Here is a 22,680-nt window from a genome sequence, read left to right as displayed (position 1 = left end):
GTGCTTTAACACTGATGGCAATCTCTCCCTAACAAGTCCACTTTATTGCGTGCTCATTTTCTCCTATTAGTGGTTCATAGGAGTCTAACTAATGAACTGTATGCATGTTTCCTAATCTGTCACACTTATCAGTGGCTCATGGTTGCTTAAGGCCTATGTCTGTACTTGACCACAGAGGCAGAGCATCATTCAACCTGCCAGCTGCCTATCTTGGGAGCTTTTCAAGGATGACAGACTCCACTTTCTCTGCAGCAAGACAGCTCATAACTTTTTTACAGTGTCTCCCTGTCCTCATACTTCTATATGTTCTTCTGTAATAGATAACTATACACTATCATTGCAATCTACACTACAGCTCAAAGGTTTGAAGTCAGTTTTCAGCTGGTTTATAACCATGTGATCTGTCCACACAGCAGTGATGGCTACTAAAAATGGGCCCATGTATAAGTGTGTAGACATTTCCTAATGCATCATGGGTGATTTAACATAAATGATTCATTAAACACACATCTGTGAAAACATTTCTGATAAACTTTGCCTAATTTTATGTTATAGCAAATATAATTTTAAAATTAAAACAAGAATGTTTGAATCTGACCACAAACTTTTGAGCAGTAGTGTGTGTTGTATGCATGTGTCTGTCTGTATCTGATCAGGATTTTGTCATCAGTTTCAACAAAACGCTCATTTTTTAGCTGTTTCTGTCATCAAAATTGAGTTGGAGTGTTTTAACTCTGGTGGCAATCTCTCCCTAACAAGTCCACTTTATTGCGTGCTCATTTTCTCCTATTAGTGGCTCATACGTATATAATTAGGAAACATGCATTAAGTCAGTGGTCCTCAACCTTTTTTGCGCCACGGACCGGTTTATGCCCAAAAATATTTTCACGGACCGGCCTTTAAGGTGTCGCGGATAAATACAACAAAATAAAACTGGTACCGGTACCGAAAAAAAGAAGATTTATTCATAACACACTTGAAAAGACCCAGGGACACCGAGTTAACGATAAAAACGATAACAAAATAACGCTGAAAACCGATAAAAACCCTGAAAACCATACATTTCACACCTGAGCCTCAACTCTCGCGGCCCGGCACCAAACGACTCACGGACCGGCACCGATCCGAGGCCCGGGGGTTGGGGACCGCTGCATTAAGTGCACTAATTTCTCACACTTATCAGTGGCTCATGGTTGCTTAAGGCCTATGTCTGTACTTGACCACAGAGGCAGAGCATCATCCAACCTGCCAGCTGCCTATCTTGGGAGCTTTTCAAGGATGACAGACTCCACTTTCTCTGCAGCAAGACAGCTCATAACTTTTTTACAGTGTCTCCATGTCCTCATACTTCTATATGTTCTTCTGTAATAGATAACTATACACTATCATTGCAATCTACACTACAGCTCAAACGTTTGAAGTCAGTTTTCACCTGGTTTATAACCATGTGATCTGTCCACACAGCAGTGATGGTTACTAAAAATGGGCCCATGTATAAGTGTGTAGACATTTCCTAATGCATCATGGGTGATTTAACATAAATGCTTCATTAAACACACATCTGTGAAAACATTTCTGATCATTTTCATGTAATATTATGTTAAAAGTAAATGTAAATTATTAATTAAAAAGACGACAGTTTGAATCTGACCACAAACTTTTGAGCAGTAGTGTGTGTTGTATGCATGTGTCTGTCTGTATCTGATCAGGATTTTGTCATCAGTGTCAACAAAACGCTCATTTTTTAGCTGTTTCTATCATCAAAATTGAGTTGGAGTGTTTTAACTCTGGTGGCAATCTCTCCCTAACAAGTCCACTTTATTGCGTGCTCATTTTCTCCTTTTAGTGGCCCATACGTATATAATTAGGAAACATGCATTAAGTCAGTGGTCCTCAACCTTTTTTGCGCCACGGACTGGTTTATGCCCGACAATATTTTCATGGACCGGCCTTTAAGGTGTCGCGGATAAATACAACAAAATAAAACTAGTACCGGTACCGGAAAAAAAGAAGATTTATTTATGACACACTTGAAAAGACCCAGGGACACCGAGTTAACGATAAAAACGATAACAAAATAACGCTGAAAACTGATAAAAACCCTGAAAACCATACATTTCACACCTGAGCCTCAACTCTCGCGGACCGGCACCTTTCCGAGGCCCGGGGGTTGGGGACCGCTGCATTAAGTGCACTAATTTCTCACACTTATCAGTGGCTCATGGTTGCTTAAGGCCTATGTCTGTACTTGACCACAGAGGCAGAGCATCGTTCAACCTGCCAGCTGCCTATCTTGGGAGCTTTTCAAGGATGACAGACTCCACTTTCTCTGCAGCAAGACAGCTCATAACTTTTTTACAGTGTCTCCCTGTCCTCAGACTTCTATATGTTCTTCTGTAATAGATAACTATACACTATCATTGCAATCTACACTACAGCTCAAAGGTTTGAAGTCAATTTTCACCTGTTTATAACCATGTGATCTGTCCACACAGCAGTGATGGCTACTAAAAATGGGCCCATGTATAAGTGTGTAGACATTTCCTAATGCATCATGGGTGATTTAACATAAATGATTCATTAAACACACATCTGTGAAAACATTTCTGATAAACTTTGCCTAATTTTATGTTATAGCAAATATAATTTTAAAATTAAAACAAGAATGTTTGAATCTGACCACAAACTTTTGAGCAGTAGTGTGTGTTGTATGCATGTGTCTGTCTGTATCTGATCAGGATTTTGTCATCAGTTTCAACAAAACGCTCATTTTTTAGCTGGTTCTATCATCAAAATTGAGTTGGAGTGTTTTAACTCTGGTGGCAATCTCTCCCTAACAAGTCCACTTTATTGCGTGCTCATTTTCTCCTATTAGTGGCCCATACGTATATAATTAGGAAACATGCATTAAGTCAGTAGTCCTCAACCTTTTTTGCGCCACGGACCGGTTTATGCCCAAAAATATTTTCACGGACCGGCCTTTAAGGTGTCGCGGATAAATACAACAAAATAAAACTAGTACCGGTACCGAAAAAAAGAAGATTTATTCATAACACACTTGAAAAGACCCAGGGACACCGAGTTAACGATAAAAACGATAACAAAATAACTCTGAATACTGATAAAAACCCTGAAAACCATACATTTCACACCTGAGCCTCAACTCTCGCGGACCGGCACCTTTCCGAGGCCCGGGGGTTGGGGACCGCTGCATTAAGTGCACTAATTTCTCACACTTATCAGTGGCTCATGGTTGCTTAAGGCCTATGTCTGTACTTGACCACAGAGGCAGAGCATCATTCAACCTGCCAGCTGCCTATCTTGGGAGCTTTTCAAGGATGACAGACTCCACTTTCTCTGCAGCAAGACAGCTCATAACTTTTTTACAGTGTCTCCCTGTCCTCAGACTTCTATATATTCTTCTGTAATAGATAACTATACGCTATCATTGCAATCTACACTACAGCTCAAAAGTTTGAAGTCAATTTTCACCTGGTTTATAACCATGTGATCTGTCCACACAGCAGTGATGGTTACTAAAAATGGGCCCATGTATAAGTGTGTAGACATTTCCTAATGCATCATGGGTGATTTAACATAAATGATTCATTAAACACACATCTGTGAAAACATTTCTGATCATTTTCATGTAATATTATGTTAAAAGTAAATGTAAATTATTAATTAAAAAGACGACAGTTTGAATCTGACCACAAACGTTTGAGCAGTAGTGTGTGTTGTATGCATGTGTCTGTCTGTATCTGATCAGGATTTTGTCATCAGTGTCAACAAAACGCTCATTTTTTAGCTGTTTCTATCATCAAAAATTGAGTTGGAGTGTTTTAACTCTGATGGCAATCTCTCCCTAACAAGTCCACTTTATTGCGTGCTCATTTTCTCCTATTAGTGGTTCATAGGAGTCTAACTAATGAACTGTATGCATGTTTCCTAATCTGTCACACTTATCAGTGGCTCATGGTTGCTTAAGGCCTATGTCTGTACTTGACCACAGAGGCAGAGCATCATTCAACCTGCCAGCTGCCTATCTTGGGAGCTTTTCAAGGATGACAGACTCCACTTTCTCTGCAGCAAGACAGCTCATAACTTTTTTACAGTGTCTCCCTGTCCTCATACTTCTATATGTTCTTCTGTAATAGATAACTATACACTATCATTGCAATCTACACTACAGCTCAAACGTTTGAAGTCAATTTTCACCTGGTTTATAACCATGTGATCTGTCCACACAGCAGTGATGGCTACTAAAAATGGGCCCATGTATAAGTGTGTAGACATTTCCTAATGCATCATGGGTGATTTAACATAAATGATTCATTAAACACACATCTGTGAAAACATTTCTGATAAACTTTGCCTAATTTTATGTTATAGCAAATATAATTTTAAAATTAAGACAAGAATGTTTGAATCTGACCACAAACTTTTGAGCAGTAGTGTGTGTTGTATGCATGTGTCTGTCTGTATCTGATCAGGATTTTGTCATCAGTTTCAACAAAACGCTCATTTTTTAGCTGTTTCTGTCATCAAAATTGAGTTGGAGTGTTTTAACTCTGGTGGCAATCTCTCCCTAACAAGTCCACTTTATTGCGTGCTCATTTTCTCCTATTAGTGGCCCATACGTATATAATTAGGAAACATGCATTAAGTCAGTAGTCCTCAACCTTTTTTGCGCCACGGACCGGTTTATGCCCAAAAATATTTTCACGGACTGGCCTTTAAGGTGTCGCGGATAAATACAACAAAATAAAACTAGTACCGGTACCGAAAAAAAGAAGATTTATTCATAACACACTTGAAAAGACCCAGGGACACCGAGTTAACGATAAAAACGATAACAAAGTAACTCTGAATACCGATAAAAACCCTGAAAACCATACATTTCACACCTGAGCCTCAACTCTCGCGGACCGGCACCTTTCCGAGGCCCGGGGGTTGGGGACCGCTGCATTAAGTGCACTAATTTCTCACACTTATCAGTGGCTCATGGTTGCTTAAGGCCTATGTCTGTACTTGACCACAGAGGCAGAGCATCATTCAACCTGCCAGCTGCCTATCTTGGGAGCTTTTCAAGGATGACAGACTCCACTTTCTCTGCAGCAAGACAGCTCATAACTTTTTTACAGTGTCTCCCTGTCCTCAGACTTCTATATATTCTTCTGTAATAGATAACTATACGCTATCATTGCAATCTACACTACAGCTCAAAAGTTTGAAGTCAATTTTCACCTGGTTTATAACCATGTGATCTGTCCACACAGCAGTGATGGTTACTAAAAATGGGCCCATGTATAAGTGTGTAGACATTTCCTAATGCATCATGGGTGATTTAACATAAATGATTCATTAAACACACATCTGTGAAAACATTTCTGATCATTTTCATGTAATATTATGTTAAAAGTAAATGTAAATTATTAATTAAAAAGACGACAGTTTGAATCTGACCACAAACGTTTGAGCAGTAGTGTGTGTTGTATGCATGTGTCTGTCTGTATCTGATCAGGATTTTGTCATCAGTGTCAACAAAACGCTCATTTTTTAGCTGTTTCTATCATCAAAAATTGAGTTGGAGTGTTTTAACTCTGATGGCAATCTCTCCCTAACAAGTCCACTTTATTGCGTGCTCATTTTCTCCTATTAGTGGTTCATAGGAGTCTAACTAATGAACTGTATGCATGTTTCCTAATCTGTCACACTTATCAGTGGCTCATGGTTGCTTAAGGCCTATGTCTGTACTTGACCACAGAGGCAGAGCATCATTCAACCTGCCAGCTGCCTATCTTGGGAGCTTTTCAAGGATGACAGACTCCACTTTCTCTGCAGCAAGACAGCTCATAACTTTTTTACAGTGTCTCCCTGTCCTCATACTTCTATATGTTCTTCTGTAATAGATAACTATACACTATCATTGCAATCTACACTACAGCTCAAACGTTTGAAGTCAATTTTCACCTGGTTTATAACCATGTGATCTGTCCACACAGCAGTGATGGCTACTAAAAATGGGCCCATGTATAAGTGTGTAGACATTTCCTAATGCATCATGGGTGATTTAACATAAATGATTCATTAAACACACATCTGTGAAAACATTTCTGATAAACTTTGCCTAATTTTATGTTATAGCAAATATAATTTTAAAATTAAGACAAGAATGTTTGAATCTGACCACAAACTTTTGAGCAGTAGTGTGTGTTGTATGCATGTGTCTGTCTGTATCTGATCAGGATTTTGTCATCAGTTTCAACAAAACGCTCATTTTTTAGCTGTTTCTGTCATCAAAATTGAGTTGGAGTGTTTTAACTCTGGTGGCAATCTCTCCCTAACAAGTCCACTTTATTGCGTGCTCATTTTCTCCTATTAGTGGCCCATACGTATATAATTAGGAAACATGCATTAAGTCAGTAGTCCTCAACCTTTTTTGCGCCACGGACCGGTTTATGCCCAAAAATATTTTCACGGACTGGCCTTTAAGGTGTCGCGGATAAATACAACAAAATAAAACTAGTACCGGTACCGAAAAAAAGAAGATTTATTCATAACACACTTGAAAAGACCCAGGGACACCGAGTTAACGATAAAAACGATAACAAAATAACTCTGAATACCGATAAAAACCCTGAAAACCATACATTTCACACCTGAGCCTCAACTCTCGCGGCCCGGCACCAAACGACTCACGGACCGGCACCGATCCGAGGCCCGGGGGTTGGGGACCGCTGCATTAAGTGCACTAATTTCTCACACTTATCAGTGGCTCATGGTTGCTTAAGGCCTATGTCTGTACTTGACCACAGAGGCAGAGCATCATTCAACCTGCCAGCTGCCTATCTTGGGAGCTTTTCAAGGATGACAGACTCCACTTTCTCTGCAGCAAGACAGCTCATAACTTTTTTACAGTGTCTCCCTGTCCTCAGACTTCTATATGTTCTTCTGTAATAGATAACTATACACTATCATTGCAATCTACACTACAGCTCAAACGTTTGAAGTCAGTTTTCACCTGGTTTATAACCATGTGATCTGTCCACACACGAGTGATTGTTTCTAAAATTTGGCGCACGTATAAGTGTGTTGACATTTCCTAATGCATCATGGGTGATTTAACATAAATGATTCATTAAACACACATCTGTGAAAACATTTCTGATCATTTTCATGTAATATTATGTTAAAAGTAAATGTAAATTATTAATTAAAAGACAACTGTTTGAAACTGACCACAAACTTTTGAGCAGTAGTGTGTGCTGTATGCATGTGTCTGTCTGTATCTGATCAGGATTTTGTCATCAGTGTCAACAAAACGCTCATTTTTTAGCTGTTTCTATCATCAAAATTGAGTTGGAGTGTTTTAACTCTGATGGCAATCTCTCCCTAACAAGTCCACTTTATTGCGTGCTCATTTTCTCCTTTTAGTGGCCCATACGTATATAATTAGGAAACATGCATTAAGTCAGTGGTCCTCAACCTTTTTTGCGCCACGGACCGGTTTATGCCCGACAATATTTTCATGGACCGGCCTTTAAGGTGTCGCGGATAAATACAACAAAATAAAACTAGTACCGGTACCGGAAAAAAAGAAGATTTATTTATGACACACTTGAAAAGACCCAGGGACACCGAGTTAACGATAAAAACGATAACAAAATAACTCTGAATACCGATAAAAACCCTGAAAACCATACATTTCACACCTGAGCCTCAACTCTCGCGGCCCGGTACCAAACGACTCACGGACCGGCACCGATCCGAGGCCCGAGGGTTGGGGACCGCTGCATTAAGTGCACTAATTTCTCACACTTATCAGTGGCTCATGGTTGCTTAAGGCCTATGTCTGTACTTGACCACAGAGGCAGAGCATCATTCAACCTGCCAGCTGCCTATCTTGGGAGCTTTTCAAGGATGACAGACTCCACTTTCTCTGCAGCAAGACAGCTCATAACTTTTTTACAGTGTCTCCCTGTCCTCAGACTTCTATATGTTCTTCTGTAATAGATAACTATACACTATCATTGCAATCTACACTACAGCTCAAACGTTTGAAGTCAGTTTTCACCTGGTTTATAACCATGTGATCGGTCCACACAGGAGTGATTGTTTCTAAAATTTGGCGCACGTATAAGTGTGTAGACATTTCCTAATGCATCATGGGTGATTGAACATAAATGATTCATTAAACACACATCTGTGAAAACATTTCTGATCATTTTCATGTAATATTATGTTAAAAGTAAATGTAAATTATTAATTAAAAAGACGACAGTTTGAATCTGACCACAAACTTTTGAGCAGTAGTGTGTGTTGTATGCATGTGTCTGTCTGTATCTGATCAGGATTTTGTCATCAGTTTCAACAAAACGCTCATTTTTTAGCTGTTTCTATCATCAAAAATTGAGTTGGAGTGTTTTAACTCTGATGGCAATCTCTCCCTAACAAGTCCACTTTATTGCGTGCTCATTTTCTCCTATTAGTGGTTCATAGGAGTCTAACTAATGAACTGTATGCATGTTTCCTAATCTGTCACACTTATCAGTGGCTCATGGTTGCTTAAGGCCTATGTCTGTACTTGACCACAGAGGCAGAGCATCATTCAACCTGCCAGCTGCCTATCTTGGGAGCTTTTCAAGGATGACAGACTCCACTTTCTCTGCAGCAAGACAGCTCATAACTTTTTTACAGTGTCTCCCTGTCCTCATACTTCTATATGTTCTTCTGTAATAGATAACTATACACTATCATTGCAATCTACACTACAGATCAAAGGTTTGAAGTCAGTTTTCAGCTGGTTTATAACCATGTGATCTGTCCACACAGCAGTGATGGCTACTAAAAATGGGCCCATGTATAAGTGTGTAGACATTTCCTAATGCATCATGGGTGATTTAACATAAATGATTCATTAAACACACATCTGTGAAAACATTTCTGATAAACTTTGCCTAATTTTATGTTATAGCAAATATAATTTTAAAATTAAAACAAGAATGTTTGAATCTGACCACAAACTTTTGAGCAGTAGTGTGTGTTGTATGCATGTGTCTGTCTGTATCTGATCAGGATTTTGTCATCAGTGTAAACAAAACGCTCATTTTTTAGCTGTTTCTATCATCAAAATTGAGTTGGAGTGTTTTAACTCTGGTGGCAATCTCTCCCTAACAAGTCCACTTTATTGCGTGCTCATTTTCTCCTATTAGTGGCTCATACGTATATAATTAGGAAACATGCATTAAGTCAGTAGTCCTCAACCTTTTTTGCGCCACGGACCGGTTTATGCCCGACAATATTTTCACGGACCGGCCTTTAAGGTGTCGCGGATAAATACAACAAAATAAAACTAGTACCGGTACCGGAAAAAAGAAGATTTATTCATAACACACTTGAAAAGACCCAGGGACACCGAGTTAACGATAAAAACGATAACAAAATAACTCTGAATACCGATAAAAACCCTGAAAACCATACATTTCACACCTGAGCCTCAACTCTCGCGGCCCGGCACCAAACGACTCACGGACCGGCACCGATCCGAGGCCCGGGGGTTGGGGACCGCTGCATTAAGTGCACTAATTTCTCACACTTATCAGTGGCTCATGGTTGCTTAAGGCCTATGTCTGTACTTGACCACAGAGGCAGAGCATCATTCAACCTGCCAGCTGCCTATCTTGGGAGCTTTTCAAGGATGACAGACTCCACTTTCTCTGCAGCAAGACAGCTCATAACTTTTTTACAGTGTCTCCCTGTCCTCAGACTTCTATATGTTCTTCTGTAATAGATAACTATACACTATCATTGCAATCTACACTACAGCTCAAACGTTTGAAGTCAGTTTTCACCTGGTTTATAACCATGTGATCTGTCCACACACGAGTGATTGTTTCTAAAATTTGGCGCACGTATAAGTGTGTTGACATTTCCTAATGCATCATGGGTGATTTAACATAAATGATTCATTAAACACACATCTGTGAAAACATTTCTGATCATTTTCATGTAATATTATGTTAAAAGTAAATGTAAATTATTAATTAAAAGACAACTGTTTGAAACTGACCACAAACTTTTGAGCAGTAGTGTGTGCTGTATGCATGTGTCTGTCTGTATCTGATCAGGATTTTGTCATCAGTGTCAACAAAACGCTCATTTTTTAGCTGTTTCTATCATCAAAATTGAGTTGGAGTGTTTTAACTCTGATGGCAATCTCTCCCTAACAAGTCCACTTTATTGCGTGCTCATTTTCTCCTTTTAGTGGCTCATACGTACATAATTAGGAAACATGCATTAAGTCAGTGGTCCTCAACCTTTTTTGCGCCACGGACCGGTTTATGCCCGACAATATTTTCATGGACCGGCCTTTAAGGTGTCGCGGATAAATACAACAAAATAAAACTAGTACCGGTACCGGAAAAAAAGAAGATTTATTTATGACACACTTGAAAAGACCCAGGGACACCGAGTTAACGATAAAAACGATAACAAAATAACTCTGAATACCGATAAAAACCCTGAAAACCATACATTTCACACCTGAGCCTCAACTCTCGCGGACCGGCACCTTTCCGAGGCCCGGGGGTTGGGGAGCGCTGCATTAAGTGCACTAATTTCTCACACTTATCAGTGGCTCATGGTTGCTTAAGGCCTATGTCTGTACTTGACCACAGAGGCAGAGCATCATTCAACCTGCCAGCTGCCTATCTTGGGAGCTTTTCAAGGATGACAGACTCCACTTTCTCTGCAGCAAGACAGCTCATAACTTTTTTACAGTGTCTCCCTGTCCTCAGACTTCTATATATTCTTCTGTAATAGATAACTATACACTATCATTGCAATCTACACTACAGCTCAAAGGTTTGAAGTCAATTTTCACCTGGTTTATAACCATGTGATCTGTCCACACAGCAGTGATGGTTACTAAAAATGGGCCCATGTATAAGTGTGTAGACATTTCCTAATGCATCATGGGTGATTTAACATAAATGATTCATTAAACACACATCTGTGAAAACATTTCTGATAAACTTTGCCTAATTTTATGTTATAGCAAATATAATTTTAAAATTAAGACAAGAATGTTTGAATCTGACCACAAACTTTTGAGCAGTAGTGTGTGTTGTATGCATGTGTCTGTCTGTATCTGATCAGGATTTTGTCATCAGTGTAAACAAAACGCTCATTTTTTAGCTGTTTCTGTCATCAAAATTGAGTTGGAGTGTTTTAACTCTGATGGCAATCTCTCCCTAACAAGTCCACTTTATTGCGTGCTCATTTTCTCCTATTAGTGGCTCATAGGAGTCTAACTAATGAACTGTATGCATGTTTCCTAATCTGCCACACTTATCAGTGGCTCATGGTTGCTTAAGGCCTATGTCTGTACTTGACCACAGAGGCAGAGCATCATTCAACCTCAATTCAAATATTATTCCTTAAAACTTGCATAGATCACCAATTATGAATGACGATTGATTAAATATTAACTGGTGTATGGATTGCAACAATAATAGCGAGTGTGTAGATTATATTACCTTTCCTCAGTTTATCACATTAAATCTCAGCTTACTAGTGACCCAGCATTTTTCTAAGTACAGAAGCGCTAAACAACATCATTTTTTCAAGTAATATAAAAATCATCTTTATATATTACCTTTTTACACATCCCATTTTTCTTTCTAATGTCATTAAAACAATTTTGCACATTTGAATAACAGTAGTCAGACCTCCAGATCTTTTAAGCTTTCAGTTTTTTTCTCAGTGTCACACATGGATTAGTTTTCGTCTCTTTCAATAAGAAAGTCAAATCTTCAAACCCTAAAGAAATCTTTGTTTCTTTCAATCATTCCAATATTTTTCATCTTCTGTTATATAATTGCAGTTAACCAGGGCTTAGCTACTCTGATCTACAGGAATTTTGGGGGTGTGGATACCCATTTTCTTTTTTTCATAGGTGCGGAGCCTTTTTCTACAAAATTACGAATAAACTGCATTTTTTAAAATTACCTTTAACATAAATGTAGACTGACAAGTAACTCAACCGATCACACAGTGATCAGTAGAGAAGAAAGAAAATAACCCATTTCAAAATTTCTAGTTCAGATCAAAATTATTGTTCTGATTAAGGAAACAGTAAATCTGGCCACATTATTGTCCCGATCCTCCAATTTTCCCTTTCCAATGTGACTAAATAAAATTAAATTTTTTTTTTTAAATAAAAGCAGTTGCACACCCAGATATTTCTTACAGTAAAAATCCTCCAACAACCTTTCAAAAGAAATTTTTTTGTCTTTCCTCAATTTTGAGACCAACTGAACCCACAAACCTGAAGCTGCAGACCCCAAACTAACCAAATTTAATGTTTCCTTAATCAGCACAGTAATTTTTAAGTCTTTATGTGTTATGTTTACTCACAGTTTTGATGCTTGCTTCTTCGACTTGACCCACGATTAGCCCTGCACCATCGCTCTGCTGTTTCCTCTCTCCTCATGCTTCTCCTTCATGCGTCCTGTCCTCAAATATAATCCAACCTGCCTCCTTGTTTCCTCCTTGACTTGTATTCGCAAAATTTCCAGTTAAATTAAGAGTAATCCAGAAAAGTTTTCCTGCTTCAAAAGCTCTTCCAGTTGCCTGTCTTCTTGTCCTCCTTCAAATGTGCAGTTTATATATTTGTATTTATTTGACTTCATATTGCCATGACAACATAACACAGAGCATCATGGTAGATTAAAGCAGGTGGTTCTGTCCGCTACAGAAATGCTGATAAACTCAATTTATTTGAGTTGTCTTAACTTAGAAAAACTAAGTAAGATGGAAGTTTTTCTTCTCAGTGTGGAAGGATGAAAGATGTGTTTTGAAAATGCCACGTCACTACCGTCCTCCTCCCTAGCACGGATCAGTCCGCATGTTCATGGTGCCAGCATTTTTTATGGAATATGTTGAGCAAACCTAGAAAAGCGTCAGCTCAAGGGATTATTGTTGTCATTGCTGTGGATCTTTACCTGATACACTGACTTGGTGAGTAAATGTTTACTCTTATTCAAACTGATTTTGTGGCTTCTCTTAGTTTAGCACCAGGTTTATAATCGTGCTAGCTAGTTAGTGTTAGCCTAGCGTTGCTGCTGCGGCTGGGCTCATGTTACTTAAAAATTAACACCACAGCCTTAAAAACCTTATATAAAAATATGTCTGTGAAATTTTCTGTTGATTGTTTGAAATAAAAAAGTGAGATAAGAGCCCAGACAAAATTCTTCGGGGGGGGTGAAAACAATAAGCCAAGAGTTAGCTGTGCTTGCGGACTCTTATCAAGCCTTGACCTCCCGGTCAGTTGGGTAACAGAGCTCTCCGAAAACGTGGAAGCACTTTTGCAAATATGTGATATTTTGATAAATTAAGTAGATATTTGAGCATTACACAGCTACATTCTCCACTGAAAATATCTTAAAAGGTTATTTTGTGACCCAGAAAGGGTAATCTAGGGGAAAGGAGGATCGCATATGTCGGCCATGGTTGTCGGAGCCTGTGCGTACTTGTAAGCTCGCCAATGGCGGAGGAGCGCGGCTTATTGCTTTTTCTGGGTCACAAAATCAACTTTTAAGATATTTTCAGGCGAGAATGTAGCTGTCGAAAGTTCAAATATCTGCTCGATTTATCAAGACATCACATATTTGCAAAAATGCCCCGACGTTTTCTGAGATGTCTATTTTTTTCATGCTTTGTGGCACCTTGAACATCTGTGGCATCTATTAATGTCAAATCTAGCCTTTATTTAACAACATAAGCAAACTCTATGTTACAATGATTGCACAGCCATTAAGGATCAAATCGGTTTCTGAAAAATGTTCTGTTTTTTCTCCCTCTGCTTGCTTCATACTGTCTTTGAGGCTCGGGACCAGCACTCCTGCTGTTGGACAGAAAGACATCAACTCAGTGGTAAGTATTTTGGTTTTCCAATATATTAGCAACTGTCAGTGACATTTATATTAATCAGGCTGAACTTTAATCATACTTTAGATCAGCCTGTTTTACTTATTGTTTTATTTGTTTTTTGGTTTGGGGAAGTTGTTTCTTTACTGATCTTTTCCTGTCTTCTGTTATTAGACTTGAGATATGACTGCACTAGGCTGTTGCTGGTGACTCCAGTTAATTCTACAAGACATGCTGTGTAAGTAAACAAACAACAACAGTTTGGTCTGCATTTCTTGAAAGATCACATCCCCCAAACTTAGTTTAGAGGGTCTACACTGAATATAGTGAAGTCTGCAAGTTTTCTAACAGCAAAATTTGTTTTGTGCCCAAATCATTTTGCACATCATTAGAATGAAAGTTATTGGCCATGTTTCATAGCCCTTTTTAAAATGATGCTTTCATGACATTATTGTGTGTCGGGTGGGGGTCAGGGCTATCCAGACTGACAATTGGGACATTGAATGTCACCTCTCCAGTGGGGAAGGAGCCTGAGATTGTCCAAATTGGAGTCTGTTTTATACCAAATGCAGAAAAAAATGTTTTAAGAAAGCAATTAAGTTCATGTTCCAAAAAATATGATTGTTTGCTTGCAGGACACCAGGAGAGATGAGTCCTCCGTCACAGATGGTGTGGTCAGTGAAGATGGTCGCCTGCAGGTTCAAGCTCATTGCATCTCCAACCCACATCCACTGCCACTGTACTTAAGGGAAGTTAAAGACTTTCTTCTGCACCTACATTTGGATCACCTCGATCCATGATAGTCATTCAGGCAGTAATGCCTGGACTGGAAACAAGCCATCCTTAAAACATTACAACATTCCAGCTCATGTGTTGGAATGCAAAACAAATGTGTTGTTTAAATTAGAGACTGCACTTGTGACAGAACAACAAATATTTTATTTTGATTATATAAGTAATGTAAGTACAAAACAAAGTTGTGGTAGGCCTAAACTTATTTTCAGAATAATTACATCTGCGACCTTGTTTCATTGTAAGATTATAACAGTGATGGCAATATAATTGTTTGTTGTTCAGCAGAACAGTGTCCAGTATGTTGGCTGTTATACTTTGTTGTGTTTGAAAATAAAAGTTGGTCTGATTTTAACATCATGACAAAAAGTGTTGTTAATTATTTTTAATCATATTCAGGTTACCACAAATTGTTTTTTCATTTAGTTGAACTTGAAATGTTTGTCAGTAAGTAAACAATTAGCACTGTACAGTCAGAAATATCAAGTTATTCTTAATACTGCAGACTTGCACTGTATAAGTTGTCCTAACAGTCATCTTAAGTAAGCTTTACTTAGTTTTTTTGAGGCAATGAGTTTCCTTAATTTTTTTGAGTTCTGGGAACTAACAAGGCTTTACAGTGTACTCAAAATGAGTAAGTTGCCCTAACTTGGTCAACTTACGTAAACTTGATCCAATTTTCTTGAGTTCTGGGAACAAATGAGCTTGTACAGAGTACTCAAAATAAATAAGTTGTCCTAATTTAGTCATTTTTAGCTAAGCTTTACTCAACTTTTTTTGAGGCAACGAGTTTCCTCAATTATTTTGAGTTCTAACTAATTAGATTTTACAGTGTGTAAGAGCAGGAATTTAACTACAAACTCTCATAGTTCCCGTCAGTATCATTCATTCTGCTCTGCCTCAATGGTCACAGTGGCTAGTTTAAGTACGTTTGCCCCATAGAAATCCACTGATGTTCAGTGAGTCCCTTTGATACATGTTTAGACCTTCATAATTTTCAGGGTGCATGAGTGTTATATCTCCATCTCATCCTAAACATTTTACCAACATGTAAAAGGCATACGTCCACAAGATTTTGATTTTTTTAATTGAAACTTGTTTTATTCTGAATAAATGTGTGAGATGGCCCTCGGGCCTCTAAATCCACGTCCAGGTTTGGGTGACTACTTGGATTAGGGGAGTATTATTTAGAGCAATGTTTGTCACTTTGGTTAATTGCTAAACTCAGGCCGTTTTTGTTCAGTCTTTTTCTAACTGAACTTTCACATTTAACATGCTAACTGAAGCCTGTAGAGTCTGAGCTGTAGCTCTTTTATTTTCTGTATTGTACAGTCTGACTTAGGGGTGGATTTGCTGGGATTGGTGACTGTGTTGCATGTTTTGAATAATCTTCTTCAGCGTAGACTTTTGGTGTAAGCTGATAGTGAATGAAAAAAGCTATAAAAAGCTGCTGTGGTTTTAATTTTCCAAGAGAGGTAATGCACATAATGCAGAGACGAGCGCACGGGGGATATCCAAATTCTAGGAAGGCAGCCTGCTGCTGTACACAGGCGGATTCTTCTCAGTCAGAGTTCTTAACAACTTGACTGTTTTCTCAAACCACACACAGAGTGCTGTTTCCATTCTGGGAAGTCTACTCATTGGTGTAGGTAGTTCTTCAAATTATAAGTAGCTATATATGAGCAGCTATATTAGCTTTGACTTATCATGTGTTAAATATTATACTTTCCTGGTTTAAAATTTATGATGGCTCAAAATTCAAACCTTACAAATTAAAACCCTGAATCATCACCACCTGTGTGAACTACAAGGGTGCCATCCTTTTTCTTTTCAATCCATTAAGTACCACATTTTACACACTGAGCAAGAAAGGAAGTGAGCTCTTCATGGTGACCCCAGAAATGTTAATGTATCACTTTCTAGCATACTACTGACACTGCTCGACATCTTCTTTTCTTTTTTTTGCCTGTCCCGTTTGGTTCTTTTGCCATCAGAATTATTGTGGAAAGACAAAGAAAGATGCCCAACAGATTTACTTTACCAAATGGACCATCCCAGCCTTGCCTTAATGATCTATTTGATTCACCTTTGCTTTTGTTGTTTATTTTGTTTTATTTTCACTTGCTAAACATGGGACAGATTTGACTGCGGGAAAGAAAACGGAGAAAGAAAGAGGAAAGGAAAAACAGCGGGGAAGAGGAACGTGATAAAGGACAAAAAAGAAAAACAAACAGCCAAAAAAAATACATATATCAATCACCTGGATCACCTGTCAGGAAAGAAAAAAGAGAAAACGAGCAAAAAAAAAGAGAGCAATATAATAAATAACATCATCGCGATGATCTATGTGAATATAACAGTAAATACTAAATATTGAATATTATTGTGCAGCACATAAGATCGACAGCGCACAGTGTGCTTTGAGGTAGGAGCCAGAGTGACAGGGGGGGGTCACTGCTCGACATCTCACAGTACAGTATAAGAGTCCCGCCACAAGGAGACACTAAAGGCTTTCAAACCAACAGTCTCTGCTTCCAAAGTGGCGCCAGCCGTCACCACCGATCATCGTACTTATGTAACATAGACTGTGGATGCATGTTTAAGTTGATACATCACTTAAAGCCACCACTGTTCAGGCATCACATCTGTCCATTAGGTTTCCCTTTCATACTCAACATTTTTATCCCTGGGTACTAACTTTTTTGTTTTTGCTGACTGTTTATTTATTTGTTTGTTTGTCTAATGCTCTTGTTGCACTGCTAAATAGGCAGTAGCCAACATGATTTATAAAGGGATTATAAAATCTAAGAAATTACTGCATTATTTTACTCTTATTAAACTCACTTTCCTAAAAACTGATTGCAGCTTCTACTTTGTTTAGTCAATGTTATGTCTCTAAATTATTTCATATCATTCATGGGAGATATGCTTGATAAATGATAAGTTAACAAGTCACTGCTACCAGCCTAATCAATTCATTGGGGCGACCTGCGTGTTGTGTTGCATTGTCTGATTTGGTCATAGTGTGTAAACACCTCTAGAGGCCACTGTTGTATAGCTGCTGCAAACTGAACGTGCCCGTACCAGAGGTTATACTTAAAATGGCAGCTGCCAGGAAGTCTCTTTGGACATTTGTGTTCGCCCTTTATGAAATAGATATGTTGTATTACAAGGTACTAATGCACCCTTGCATTGGTAAAATAAATTCTACTAGAATAGCTGATACTCCCTTACAGAAGATTTATTTTGACCTTTCTAAAGCCTTCTTTAAAATTTAGAAAATAAAATGAAAACAGGCATATCAAAACAAGCCTACTAGAAATACTTCTCTGCATTACATCCTAACACTTGGCTAAATCCTAATATGTAATTCTGGTTTAATAGTTTATTTCACTAAATGTGATTATGCACTAAAAAAGAACATGTTGGGTTTACTTAATTCAATAGTGGACACTGGTTGCACACAGATGTTTTGCTTTGGCAGGAGCTTAAACAACTGAGGTGAAGTTATTCATATTCAATAAACCTGTGCAATTTGTGTTGATAAAATATGATTGAAACAAAATATCCAATTTGAGCTCCTGGATATTTTAATTCTTCACAAATTTCACACTTTATTCCAACACTATTCAGTGACTTTTACCCAAATACTATTTGGTCACTGAAATACTATGTTATCTTCAAATGACATGTTGGTATTATATTCTAAATACACAATTTTCCAGTGAAGGCCTTACAACAGATTGTATTGTTCTCTTCCAAGATGGTTGCCAGCATCCACTAGTAACCTTTCAAAACAAAAACAGTAATTTCACTATAGTGACAGTAGGTGAATCAGCGGTCTGAAACACACGGCCCGGGGCCGACTTGCGTGAGGCCCACATCACCCCTACTTGCCACCCGTACTGTTGACGTGAGGAAATATTGTGCATTTTGGTCCTTGAAGTTAGTTTTTGTTACGGGGGATTTTGTTGTTGAGTGCAATGTGAAAATAACTTCTATAAAAAGCAAAAAATGATTTAATATGAAGGCAATATGAGCAGAGAGTAAAACCATGTTGAGGGATTGGCTGTGTTAGTTCAGTGAGAGTTATTTGTAAAGAAAACAATTTTCACTAGTAGACATAAATGTACACTTATGTCTGCATTTTTATTTTGTTAAATAAAACAAAAATTATAGCAAAGTGCTGCCACATGTCTGAGTGCCAATTCTTTTTTTATTCAATGAAAGGTTTTAGTTAATTAAGATTGAGGAAAAAGAATTTGCATTCACATTTGCAGTTTTGCCTTGTTATACAATATTTGAAAATTAAAACAAAACACTACATTTTCTGAAATATTAGTGAGTTTTTTCTTGTTTAAAGACAAACGTTTTTATACTACTTGAACACTAAAGTGACCCTCCAATGTGATGACAGTGCCAGCAGTGGCCCACAGCTCATTTAATGCTTTCTCCTAATTGGCTCATAATGGTCTCTCATATGTATGAACTATGTAGGCTATCTCTATTTTAAAATAATGGGTGGGCAATGAGAGCATCTCCTCGATGTGTACAACAGGACAACAGGGAATACAGAGAACTGACTGAGGACTTTGTCAACTGGTGCCAGCAGAACCACTTCCAGATCAACACTCCGAAAACCAAGGAGCAGGTAGTGGACTCCACCTACACCAGTGAACATCCAGAGAATGGGCATTAAGATAGCTGACTCATATAAGTGATCTGATTAATAAACGGATCTGGAGTAACAACAGAGTGTACATCTACACAAAAGGATAAAGACGGTTGTATTTGCAACAGAGAAGTCTTTTGGAAGGGAGCAGGGAGAGCTCCTGAAGACCTCAGACGCTGTGGTGGTATTGTCCATGTTTTATGGTGTGGTCTGCTGGGGATAGGAAGAAACTGAACAGGTTCATCAAGAAAACTAGCTCTGTTCTGGGATGTCCTCTTGACCCAGTGGAGGTAGTTATCCCTGTCAGATAACAGCTCCCACCCCATACAGGTCACCCTTCAGTGACAGGCCGTGTTCCAAGTGGACATTTTGGAGGCCTTTCCCTCCAGCTGCTGTCAGACTGTACACTGCACAACAGCAATGAATGTACACCACATATTCACACACTGGGGTCTTTGCATATATCAGTGTGCAATACCTGTTAATACCTATTAACACCCAACCACTGCACTATGAAATGACCACGCCAAGCAAACAAACAATGTTTGGGTGCTGCAGATGGAAACGGACCATAGCTTCATGGTGAAATTCCTCACAAAGAGCAGAATCTACCTTGTCCTTTAAAGTTTTTATGGCCACCACTTGGGTCTGCTCACCAGGTACTGTGCCATATAGGTGGCCCTTGTACACCTTGCCAAACCGGTCCTCACCGAGCCCCTCCATAAATCGCACTGCTGACATGTTAATCTCACGCAGCTTCGCCTGCAGCCATGAAACAATAAATACATGTCACCAAAGACTCTGGCCACCAGAATTCAACAATACTTAAACAAATGTATGTAAATCACATTTACTGTGACCATATTTAATGTTACCTTGTTATTATTATTGCTACCTGTTGTTTTTGATGATTCGGGGGCGACAGCTCCGTGTCCTGGGAGGGTGAGCTGCTGAGCTGGGAACGAGGTGGTGTGTCATTTGAAGCCTTATGTTTATTGCGACACAAGCAAACCAGAAAGAAGAGGCAAGCGATAACCAATGGGATGGCAACTGCAGGTATTAAAATAAACAGGATCTCCTTCCTGGGGTTTTCTTGTGTTTCATTCTTCTTCTAATAGTAATCTGTATTATTACATCATATATAAGTATATGTATGTATGTAGATATATATAGATAGATGGCTATGGATATAGATAAATAGACTTACATATATAAGTACTTATCTATTTCTTAGTCTATATTTCTTCTATTTTTGCATAGCATTATTGCTGTTAGGTATGCTGTGTGTGTTCATTTGTTCCTGCCTTGTGTACTCTGCTGCAGTAACAATTTGAATTTCCCAACTCTGGGACTAACAAAGGTTTTCTTATCTGAAATGTATCTAAACCCAGCTGATATCTGGCTACATTTTCTGCTGAGCATCCAAATCACACTGAAGTTTACACACTGTATAATGCCTGATTTCTTGTAAATATTTAGCGATGGCCTTATGAAATATATTTTGATAAAATGTTTATCAGGCCACAGTGAACAATGGAAAATAAACAAAATTAAAACAAATAATTAAAAACACTGAAAAACACTCAAAAATATATTTTTTTAGAGATGTCTTAACCTGGTTATGCTGTACCATCCAGACGTGTATGTGCGCCGGACCCGCGTGATTTGAGACTTCCTGCCATCTTTAGCAGGTAATAAACTCCCGCCAAAGCAAAAAGTTGCTCTGAGTGAATTCAGTCGTTGTTAATGAGTAAATTTTTAGTGTTTTTATTTGGATTGTTTTCTGGTTGTTTGTTGCACACGGACATGTTCACAGACGTGTTTTCGTGAGCAACACTGTTCATACTCCGAGACCGTAGCGGGAAACTGTTGGTTGCCTAGCAGCAGTTAACGAAAAGACCGGAAGTGACTGTGCTTCAACTAGAAAACTTTTGCGTTTATCCTCTTTTTCCCGAGTATCAGACAAACTCGTTTAGCAGCGTGCTTTACCTTTGAGTTAGCTGAACTTCTGGTGGTTTGTTGGTGGATTTAAGGAGGTTAAATGGATGAAAAAAAGTTATCTTTCAGCTAGCTCTTGTTGCGCAGATACAGCAATGCATGATGGGAAATTCTCCCGGTATTTGTAAAGCTAAATAACCTTATGGGGCTCTGTTGGAAACTGCTTCATGTGTATATATAAATAGTGTGTAGTCCCAGCTTCCTACAGGCTGTGTTTGTGTTGATTTTGAGATTGTGAGCACCGTGAGTGTGCAGGGTTTGTGTGTGAAAGACTGCCCCATATGTGAGCTAAAGAATTCATACTTACCTGGTAGGAGAGATACCATGATCACGAAGGTGGTTCTCTCAGGCCGAGGCTCAGCCATTGCACTCTGGCTTTGCTGACAGCCTGCGAATTCCCCAAATGTGGGAATCTCGACTACATAATTTCTGGTAGTGGGGACTGCGTTCGCGCTCTCCCCTCATCATGTGTTGAAAGAAAAATGAGTGGGAATGTTTGCGCTTATTTCCAATGACGACGTCATGCAATCTTCTGGCTTCCTAACTACAGTTTTATCAGTGAGTCCAGGGTGAGGAGGAGGGGATGCTGTCTTATTTAAAAAAGTCTGTGCAGCATTTGGGAGGCCTGTAAACATTAACAAACACAACTTTGGATGGGGCCTTCAGCTGTAAAGCCACATATTCAAAAGACTGAAAACTTCCAGGAGACAGCTGCTTACATTGAAATGATTCATTAATGACCTCAGTGAACTGCTGTCTGTGATCTGTGTTGATTTCGACTGTGTAATTATTGTTGGGGATTTTAACATCCATGTGGACAACCCTCAGGACAAAGGGACTAAAGACCTGAGTAACACTCTGGGCAACTTTGGGCTGACTCAGCATGTAACAGAGGCCACACATAATAGAGGACACACTCTTGACCTACTGATCTCCAAGCCTGAGCATTTCAAACATTGCTGTGTCTGATGTGGGCTTATCTGATCATTACTGTGTTTTCTTTGAAAGTAAAATCTCAGCCCACACAAATATATCAACAGCAGTGATCACAAAACGGTGTATAACTGAAGACAGTAGTGAGATCTTTAACCAGGTCTTCCCATTAACACCTGACCTGTCCAAAGGTTCAGTCAATGAGCTCGTCAATAGCTTTAAGGCAAAACTGTTAAATGTAATGGACACTATTGCCCCCATTAAGGTGAAGGTTATCTCTGGAAGGAAAAAGTCTCCATGGAGAAACTCCACACTAGTGAAAAATGAAAAAAGAGAGTGTAGGAAAGCTGAGC

At 38.8% G+C, this 22,680-nt stretch overlaps 2 long non-coding RNA genes across 3 annotated transcripts in view; one reads left to right on the top strand and one right to left on the bottom strand.

Annotated features, from left to right (window-relative positions):
- LOC309711596 overlaps positions 1–22,680 on the bottom strand; it is a 224,505-nt gene that overhangs the window by 48,748 nt on the left and 153,077 nt on the right. The window lies entirely within an intron of this gene.
- LOC309711595 lies at positions 11,841–15,087 on the top strand. Its single transcript, XR_014278022.1, has 4 exons — positions 11,841–13,023; positions 13,890–13,938; positions 14,107–14,170; positions 14,568–15,087. It is a non-coding gene; the product is annotated as an uncharacterized lncRNA (long non-coding RNA).

The sequence above is a fragment of the Aulonocara stuartgranti genome, assembly GCF_965226115.1.
Source record: "Aulonocara stuartgranti genome assembly, chromosome: 7".
NCBI lineage: Eukaryota > Metazoa > Chordata > Actinopteri > Cichliformes > Cichlidae > Aulonocara > Aulonocara stuartgranti.
This window is presented reverse-complemented; position numbering and strand designations above follow the sequence as displayed.